Raw genomic sequence first — 9,648 nt, 5'->3', positions numbered from 1 at the left:
CTGCCAAGTGAACAAAATGTAAAAACGGAAAAATACAAAGGGTACAAATAAAAGCATGAATTTTAAAAATAACTGAATTAATAAAAATGTCCAAAATAGGAACTAGCATGGAACACTGGGCAGAAGATCATGAGTTGGTGAACAGGAAGTAATATACAGAGAAAACTAACTGGGGAGACAAAACACAAGTGAAACTAATGAGGGCAGTCATCAGAGGAGGAAGACAGACACAAAGGGAGGAAGTAAAGCAACAAGAAACAACTGGGATCTTTACAAAATAAAACAGGAAGAGACGAAACAAAACTCAAGACCATCACGTCGTCAAATGCCAAAACAGATGGCAGAGCATCATTTAGGTGGATATCATGGGGGATACAGGGTTGTAGATGAATGCAAAGCTGATCTCAGTTTCCAGCAATGGATGGAGCTGCCTTTTATAATGTATATAGTACTGAACTTTGAGTTTTTGTTTTGTACTTTCATGGCGGTTTTAATCTGCATTTAATGGAAACTATCACCTTTTTTTTTTTTTGCTGTTGATGACATGTCTATCACTGGTTCAACATTGCCGTTGTTTTGTCCCCCAGACTTACGACCTTCTCAAAAAACATGGATTCAGAGTTCTAGGGTAACAGATCTAAGGAGAGGCTCTTTTATTTGGACTTTGTGGCTTTCACAGTTGTAGATCCACAAGTGGGATCTTTGCCGCCTTACATTGTCCTGTTTACTTGTAAACTGGTGCTTTTCCATCGGTTTTCTTGTTCAGAATCACTTCCAGCTCATATATGTTAGACATCAACTTGTGATTGTGTAGCATAGAGTTGTCTAACAGGGTTAGACAGGGTTTCAGTTGACCTGGAAGCTCAAGCTGCTCATTCATGGCAGCTTGAGCTTGAGGGTAGAGGGGCTGGGAATACATACAGTGCCTTGTGAAAGTATTCGGCCCCCTTGAACTTTTCAACCTTTCGCCACATTTCAGGCTTCAAACAAAAAGATATAAAATTCTAATTTTTTGTCAAGAATCAACAACAAGTGGGACACAATCGTGAAGTGGAACGAAATTTATTGGATATTTTAAACTTTTTTAACAAATAAAAACCTGAAAAGTGGGGCGTGCAATATTATTCGGCCCCCTTGCATTAATACTTTGTAGCGCCACCTTTTGCTGCAATTACAGCTGCAAGTCGCTTGGGGTATGTCTCTATCAGTTTTGCACATCGAGAGACTGAAATTCTTGCCCATTCTTCCTTGCAAAACAGCTCGAGCTCAGTGAGGTTGGATGGAGAGCGTTTGTGAACAGCAGTCTTCAGCTCTGCCCACAGATTCCCGATTGGATTCAGGTCTGGACTTTGACTTGGCCATTCTAACACCTGGATACGTTTATTTGTGAACCATTCCATTGTAGATTTGGCTTTATGTTTTGGATCATTGTCCTGTTGGAAGATAAATCTCCGTCCCAGTCTCAGGTCTTTTGCAGACTCCAACAGGTTTTCTTCCAGAATGGTCCTGTATTTGGCTCCATTCATCTTCCCATCAATTTTAACCATCTTCCCTGTCCCTGCTGAAGAAAAGCAGGCCCAAACCATGAGGCTGCCACCACCATGTTTGACAGTGGGGATGGTGTGTTCAGGGTGATGAGCTGTGTTGCTTTTACGCCAAACATATTGTAGCAAGTATTATATCAACACCTGGTCGTATAGGGTAACTAAATAATACATTAACACAAGAATTGGACTAGTGTTCAGAAGATCTAAGAACGGCTACTGGAGAGCGGAAAACAGTAAATACAAGACACAAAGTAAGTTTTAAAGTGATGGTACCATATATTAAGGTGAATAGTTGATAACAGAAACAAAAAGAATAACCCAATTGTACAGTGAATATTTACATTAAAAATACACGCACTAATTCCAAATGTTCAACTTAAAATGAACAAACCAAAACCCAAAGTCCTTTTGTTGTAGTTTTTCCAGTTACACACGACAGTCCATTTAGGCACCGCAAAATGTTCAGTAATTGTTATTAAGTTTCGGGGATTATGGAAAAAGCGCAATTGTCCAAAGAAAGGTGAGTAGTGGAGCGGGGCAAATGGAAGGTGAGTAAGGGGAGGGAGAGAGCAGGCTGCACCAGCCTCCTACCCGACAGGTGTTACAGAGACGGACTGAGGGTTCTTCTGGCTCCTGGCCGTGGATCACTAGCTCGCCATCGAATTAACCCATAAAGGGTAAAGGTACCTGGCCTGTAAAACAAGGCCAAAATGAAAACTCATAAAACCAGAGTTCAAGTTCCATAACTTAGTGTACACTATCCAAACCTTTTAAAATCACTAATACCATGGTGTATTTATTCAATTCATTCAAATAAATTCATTCCAATAAAACAGACTCAAAAACCAAAAGTCTGAAAAATGCTAAATGCTAAACTAATGTTAGCATTTAAGAACAATAGGCTAAACACATAGAAATCTATAATAGATCTTGGCCTAAGGCCTAGGACACCTGGGTTAGCATGTTAGCATTAGCTGCTAATGCTACCGCATGGCCCAGCAGAGCTAACTCATTGTTCACACAAAACAAGACATCAAACAATTCACACTCACCAATTCCAATGATCAGATTTGCACAAAATGGCATTGGGTCCCACCAATCCTCACATCCCAGAGTAAAGCTCTGTAATTTGGCATTTTATGTATTAGTTTAAACCAAAATGTTTCTTTTTGACTGTGTTTGTTTGGGAACTGACCTGTACAGCTGCTTCCTCAGCTCCTCTCCCCACACAACTGACTGGAGAGGAAGTGAGGCAGCATATATATTCCCTCCAAAACATGGGATTGGCTGGAGAAGCCAGGTGATCACTCAGGTGAATGTGATGCATTCAGGGACTTGAAAAAGGGGTGGGAATTTTAAATTCTTAACTAAAAGTGTGTTTAACCCAGGGTTACAATATCGTTTTGCATTGTGGCCAAAAAGTTGGATTTTGGTTTCATCTGACCAGAGCACCTTCTTCCACATGTTTGGTGTGTCTCCCAGGTGGCTTGTGGCAAACTTCAAACGAGACTTTTTATGGATATCTTTGAGAAATGACTTTCTTCTTGCCACTCTTCCATAAAGGCCAGATTTGTGCAGTGTACGACTGATGGTTGTCCTATGGACAGACTCTCCCACCTCAGCTGTAGATCTCTGCAGTTCATCCAGAGTGATCATGGGCCTCTTGGCTGCATCTCTGATCAGTCTGCTCCTTGTTCGAGGTGAAAGTTTAGAGGGACGGCCGGGTCTTGGTAGACTTGCAGCGGTCTGATACTCCTTCCATTTCAATATGATTGCTTGCACAGTGCTCCTTGAGATGTTTAAAGTTTGGGAAATCTTTTAGTATCCAAATCCGGCTTTAAACTTCTCCACAACAGTATCTGGGACCTGCCTGGTGTGTTCCTTGGTCTTCATGATGCTCTCTGCACTTTAAACAGAACCCTGAGACTATCACAGAGCAGGTGCATTTATACGGAGACTTGATTACACACAGGTGGATTCTATTTATCATCATCAGTCATTTAGGACAACATTGGATCATTCAGAGATCCTCACTGAACTTCTGGAGTGAGTTTGCTGCACTGAAAGTAAAGGGCCCGAATAATATTGCACACCCCACTTTTCAGTTTTTTATTTGTTAAAAAAGTATAAAATATCCCCAAAATTTCATTCCACTTCACGGTTGTGTCCCAATTGTTGTTGATTCTTGACAAATAATTAAAATTTTATATCTTTATGTTTGAAGCCTGAAATGTGGCGAAAGGTTGAAAAGTTCAAGGGGGCCGAATACTTTCACAAGGCACTGTAGATCAACATATTGTAGAGGAAGCAATGTAACATGTAAGAGTTACATGTAAGTCATTTTAAGGTTGGAAGGGATTATTTTAATGCAACAAAACCTGAATATTTAACTCTGGGATGAGCATGTAGAGGTTAAATTGGACAGGGACATTAATAAACATGATATGCTGAAATTTGCCAAACAAAAAGTTATGAATTAAAAGCAACAATTTAATTTTGGAAATAGCCATTGCAATTATGAATCATGGAGATTTTGAGGCCCGATCAATGTCTCTGGACAGAAATAATCTATGATGGGTTGGCAGTCAATTCTTTCCCGACTAAAAAGGAAGAGGTCTGAAATCTGTAAATAGTGTCTGTTCCACTGAAGCAGGGGAAAAGTTTCTTTTTGTCTCCGTCTGCACTCCTACTTTCTCCCTTCATTTCTCTCGCCTGCTCTCTCTTGTCACTCTGTTTCTGCCTCTTGCTCCCTCTCTCTCTGCCTCATGTCCCTTCATTTCTACATCCATACCCGCCATTTCCTTTTCTCATTTTTCCAGATTTTGCTTACTCACCTTCCACCTGTCAGCCGAGCAAATTCCTGCCAAAACTGTGTCAGAAAGCACTTTCATTATTTTTATATTTCTTCTGCTGCTTTCTTGCTATCAGTAATAAATGCCAAGTGTGCTGGATGGAATGGACTCATCACAATATGAGATGAGGGTTCGGAGTTAGACTTGAGCATTCAACCCCAATAATTTGCAATTAGCAGGTGACGGAGTTGTGTTACTTTGATGGGACCCAGATTTCACGGAAGCAGACAATTTTCAATCGTTTTTGCAGCAGAAATTGACAGTTTTGTTGTTGTAGTTTTCAGTTTTATTTTTTAGTATTTTTAAATGCAATGCCTCAAGCAGCAGCGCTTTGTATTCACACTATCTGATGAATTCAGAAAGATGGAAAATAAGATTAGGGAAAATACTCAAAATTGGTCAAAGGCCATTGCATCAAAGAAAGTGACAGAAATAAAATTGTAATTTCAAGGTGGATTTAGAAGTGATGAGATGAGAGATGCAGTACCGTTGACTTCCTGTAAACCCATTATGCACATAAAAAAAGAAAGTTATAATAATAATGACCCATGCAATCCCATCAGTCTACCAGCCGCATATAACCTAAACCTCTGTGAAACGTTGTGGTACAGGATCAACAGATGTATTCAAGGCAACATTGTACTGTTTAATACACAATGGTACATCAATATTTGGATCCCACATTGCCACGGAATTATTTATCTTATCTGCGTCTGCCATCCTTTTTAGCCTTTTTTTTCGCCAATTGCTTTTGGCTTGGGGTACCACAGAAAACTACATTATCAAGTTCACAACACACTTTCCCTGATACAATATGCAGTGAAAATCAAGTCAATCTCCAGTCGAGAGATGCGGCGCCGTCGTCTCGCTTTTTTTGCAGTTTGTAGGTCACTTGGTAGGGTGATGTAAATATCCTGTGACACCCTGTTAACAACGAAAATTATGCATCCAGAAATTGCCATTCCATGTATGGATTGCATAATGATACATACACTGACTGGTTTCTGTTTGCATGCAATTAATAGCTAGTTTATACAGTGAGTCTTCAAATAAGTTGAATTTTTTTGCACAATCCAAAATGTGTTTCCTGCTTTATGCCATTCTATACATTGATTATTTCATTTATTCCATTTATTTCAGCTTATAGGTATAATCCTCTTCCTTATTTCTAAATTAAAACCGCTTGATGCTATCTGTGCTGGGCATTTTTTCCGCATTACCCATTCATTGTATTCACATTGAGCAATTACTCCTCTAAATCATAGTAGCCATTGTTAATAGTGGAGTCCACCATTCCCCGTGCTGGATTCAAATTGAGTTCACATGCATAAGGGTTTCACAGGAGACAATGCATGCATGTAATCCAGTGCAGTCGATAACGGTCTCACTGTTAACTCATTGAGCTCTTTACACCATGCTGGAGCTGTATGTAAGATACGGCTAATGCTAAGGGATTATCCTGACAGTGTTTCACATTAAAAGCCTTGAAGTGGTAGAAAGACTTTTATTGTGAACTAGCCACAGGAAACACACAGCATTTGTCACCATGCTGCAGAGAGTAATGGATTAAAAAAAGGGAGCAGTCAGAGTGACCTGCTTCCTGAAGAAATTCACATGGCAATTTCTTAACAACAGCATGAACTCACATTTTTGCTCATGACAGTTTGAAAAAGGGCGAGATATTGACAGGCATCCTCTTCTTGAATCCCGGGGACTTTGTCTGGCTGCACAATACACAGAAACAGCCAATGTTGTCCTGTATTTGTAAGGATTGTTTATGGACCCTGACTTTTTGAACCTGGAGAATTAAATGGCACAAGCTGTTACCGTGGTAACTGGGGGTGTGGCCAAGGAAACCCTTAAGGATTGAACGGTTTTCTAAAGATCCAACATATAAACAAGCATCTCATATGTCTATGGGATGTTTGCTGAGTTGTGAGCTAAGATTTCAGGGTCAGATGAAGAAAAGAGCTGTCGTGATTGGTTCCTATTGACTTCCGTGCCATAGAACAAAGGGTTAAGTGTGCTACTGTAGTGCAGTAGGTTGGCAGAAAAGTGAGAGATGTGATGGGTGCTATAAGTGTACGAGCTGCCAGATGGTGCTCACAGAAGCATGATCATTTGGCATTTTTTCACCAAAGGGCTCTAGGGGGAATGGTGGGGGAAAGTGGGGAGAGAGAGATGGAGAAGTGAGTGATGAAGGAATGGGTGCACTGAGACCCTCCTGCACCATGTGTGATATTTTTAATTTCTCTCTCTCTCTCTTTTTTTTTTTTTTGGAACCTGCCTTACATTCTATCTCCAGATGCCTTCGCCAGCGCATTCTTTCATTTCGTTGTGGGACAACTCTCATGCTCTCGTGGTGAAAACTGTCACAGCAACACCAATCTATCCTGTCTGATTTCTGGCTTCCTGACTCATGTCTGAATCAAAGCTAATTGGCTTGGCTGGCATCATTTACATGTTGTTCTCAAGCTGTGCCAACAGGGCAAGTAAATCTCATCTGGTACACAATCGGTAAACACTTTGATGTTAAAGCCACGGCTGCATGTTCTGCATGTGTGTGTATTTATGCGTTCGTGCGCACGTTTAGCTCGCCTTTGCACAAGTGAGTGAGCACCTGAGAGGGATTGTTGTTGTGTCAGTGTGGCCAAAGAACCGCTTTATTGGTGTGCTCATTTGAGCCTTGGGGCGAGGGACACACCTGCTTGGGGGAGTTATCACCCTGAACAAGAAAAGCACTCTGAGAGTGCAGTACTCTGCCGAGGCTCTTCAATTGTTGCACCATTTCCGATGGCTGAAATCTTGAAAAAATTCGTGGCAGAAATCACAGCACTATAGAATGTGGCCGTTTAATATAGACGTACCCACAAACAAAATGACCTTGTGGTGAGCACAGGTGTGTGTTGTGCATGTGTATGTTACGTACAGATACCGAATTGTGTCACCTAAATATGTAGCGGGCGGCGGGAATTGACAGGACCCGGAAACACCCCCACAATTTAACCAATTGTTCCTTGTATCATATCTGATGGACAAGTCAAGATTAGTAAGCAATGGTGGATTTGTAGTAGGATTGCATTTGCAGTGTGATTCACATAGTGTTCATTTCTTGTCATAGTTACAGTGCCGCTGTGCCGCTATCTCGCAATGATACCAAAATCTTTAGCAAATCCATGGATCCAGACTACTAGTCTGGTCCTTGTGCCATTCCTGACCTTCCCTGAAAATTTAATCCAAATCTATTTTTCCTTTTTTGAGTAATGTTGCTGACAGACAGGCAGACAGACGGAAAAACAGACAGACAAACAGGCCAGTTGTCACATAACTCCACCGTTCCTTGGCGGAGTAAAAACGCTGGCGGCCATGTTCATCCTTGAGTGTAATACCTCACTTGGGTGGCGATTAAGAAAATGGAGTTTTCTTCAGCCTTCCAATTAGCACTTTTATTTTATCTTGAGCACATTATTATGCCAAAAAAAGAGAGACGCACATTGCTATCTTCAAAAAAAAAACAACTCATTTTGAATATAATTTGAAATCCAAGTGAATTGACCTGTACATCGCAATAAGCAAGTGAAGCTGTAATTACAGATCTGGGGCAGCACAACACAGTAGGATGCAGTCTTTCTGTGTTGACAACCTCCCCCCCCAAGGTAGTCACATCCTCCACCCAGACTTGATGGCACTCTGTTGGCTCGTCTTAATTCTTCAGAGGAAGCGAGAAAAAGAGCAGTGATGCACAGAATTTTGAGTATTCCGCAGAAGAAAGGAGTGCATCTCTTGCTCACGGCTCCACTCATATCCTCTCATCCAATTATCATTAATGTATGCCTTATGGTTAATCAGCTACAAAGCTCTCTATATCCTCCTTCAGCTCTTTCTTTCATTTCCCCCACCCCCCTCCCACTGTGATGCCTTTAAAAAAAAAAAAAAAACTTCTATCTTCTCCGTGGCCTTAAGTAGAACGAAGAGGTCAGGGTCCAGCAATGCAATTCTCTTCAGGCTATAATTAGTCCCATGTAATAAGCAGCAACAAAGGCCAGGAAAATAACTTGACAACAACCATGGGAGAGATGGTGATGATGGTCAAACACAAATTACCAGTTATTAAAAACAACACGCAATAATGCGCTCATTACTGCAAAAACATTTTTCACACAGCCTTCTGCTAGGAAAAAAAAATTAACAATGAGGGCATATATCCTTTGAAAAGTGATTATAAATTGACTTGAGGGAGAGTGGCAAAAATGGGAAGGAGGGACGGTGTAGCACACCCTTGTGTTCTATAATTCTTTTCCGAGGAGATTGCAGACGCTCGCAAGTAATTCCACTTGACGGAACAAGGGGCCCTTTTTGGAAGCAATTGGGAAGAGAACCAAAGTCTCATTCAGGGAAGTTAATCCCCGTTAATGGGTTTGTTTAAATTCAATAAAAAGGAGAATATGCACAGAATGAATTATGAAAAAAACGATTAATGAATGCTCCAGCAAGTAATCATTTTCCGGATAAATATGCACATACATATTCATTTTTCTTCCCAGCTCCCCACCCCCACCCCCCTCCCCCCCACCACACACACACACACACACACACACACACACACACACACACACACACACACACACACACACACACACACACTTCCCACCCCACACACACTTCCGCCATAAAATATGCCATATTTTAACAGATCCTTACGGAAGCTCCACTCTGTCAAGACACTGTAAGTCACCGACTTTCAAGTAGATGAAAAAGAAAAGCCACTTCTTCTTTTTTTGTTTTGTTTTGTTCTGTTTTGCAATATACCAACGGGAGGTGACATCAACACGCTCGATGGCTCGCCGAGCAGGTTGCTTGGAGAGTCCATGCATGCTCTTCTTGTCATGGAAGAGGCCCCCCTGATGGCGCTGATGACCGGAGTGAGAGGACAGTGTGGCATGGAGTGACAGATGCTGGGACAGGGGGACACCGTCTGCCATACCAGGTGACACTTCCAAGTCTGGCATGTAGCAAGGCCATGACGCTCTGAGAGGGAGAGATAGAAGCAAAGAGAGGGCTCAAAGGGTGAGTGAGCTCCTTCTATACATCCTGAAGTCGTTAAGCAGATGCTGACTTACCCACAGTGGTTTTATTCTCCCTTTTGTCCAAAAACTCATTACCACTTCAAGCATAATTATTTCACTTATTTAGCAGCACATAACGGTTCCCTCACCTGTCACTTGTGAAACTTCCAGAACAACCGCAGG

The 9,648-nt window shown here is 41.4% G+C and overlaps 1 long non-coding RNA gene across 1 annotated transcript; it reads right to left on the bottom strand.

Moving 5' to 3' along the window:
• Positions 1 to 1,799: 1,799 nt before the first annotated feature.
• Positions 1,800 to 2,941, bottom strand: LOC127532445 (uncharacterized). Its single transcript, XR_007939889.1, has 2 exons — positions 2,600 to 2,941; positions 1,800 to 2,239 (listed from the first exon to the last, which is right to left on the bottom strand). It is a non-coding gene; the product is annotated as an uncharacterized LOC127532445 (long non-coding RNA).
• Positions 2,942 to 9,648: the final 6,707 nt, after the last annotated feature.

This window comes from Acanthochromis polyacanthus, chromosome 23, assembly GCF_021347895.1.
Source record: "Acanthochromis polyacanthus isolate Apoly-LR-REF ecotype Palm Island chromosome 23, KAUST_Apoly_ChrSc, whole genome shotgun sequence".
NCBI lineage: Eukaryota > Metazoa > Chordata > Actinopteri > Pomacentridae > Acanthochromis > Acanthochromis polyacanthus.
This window is presented reverse-complemented; position numbering and strand designations above follow the sequence as displayed.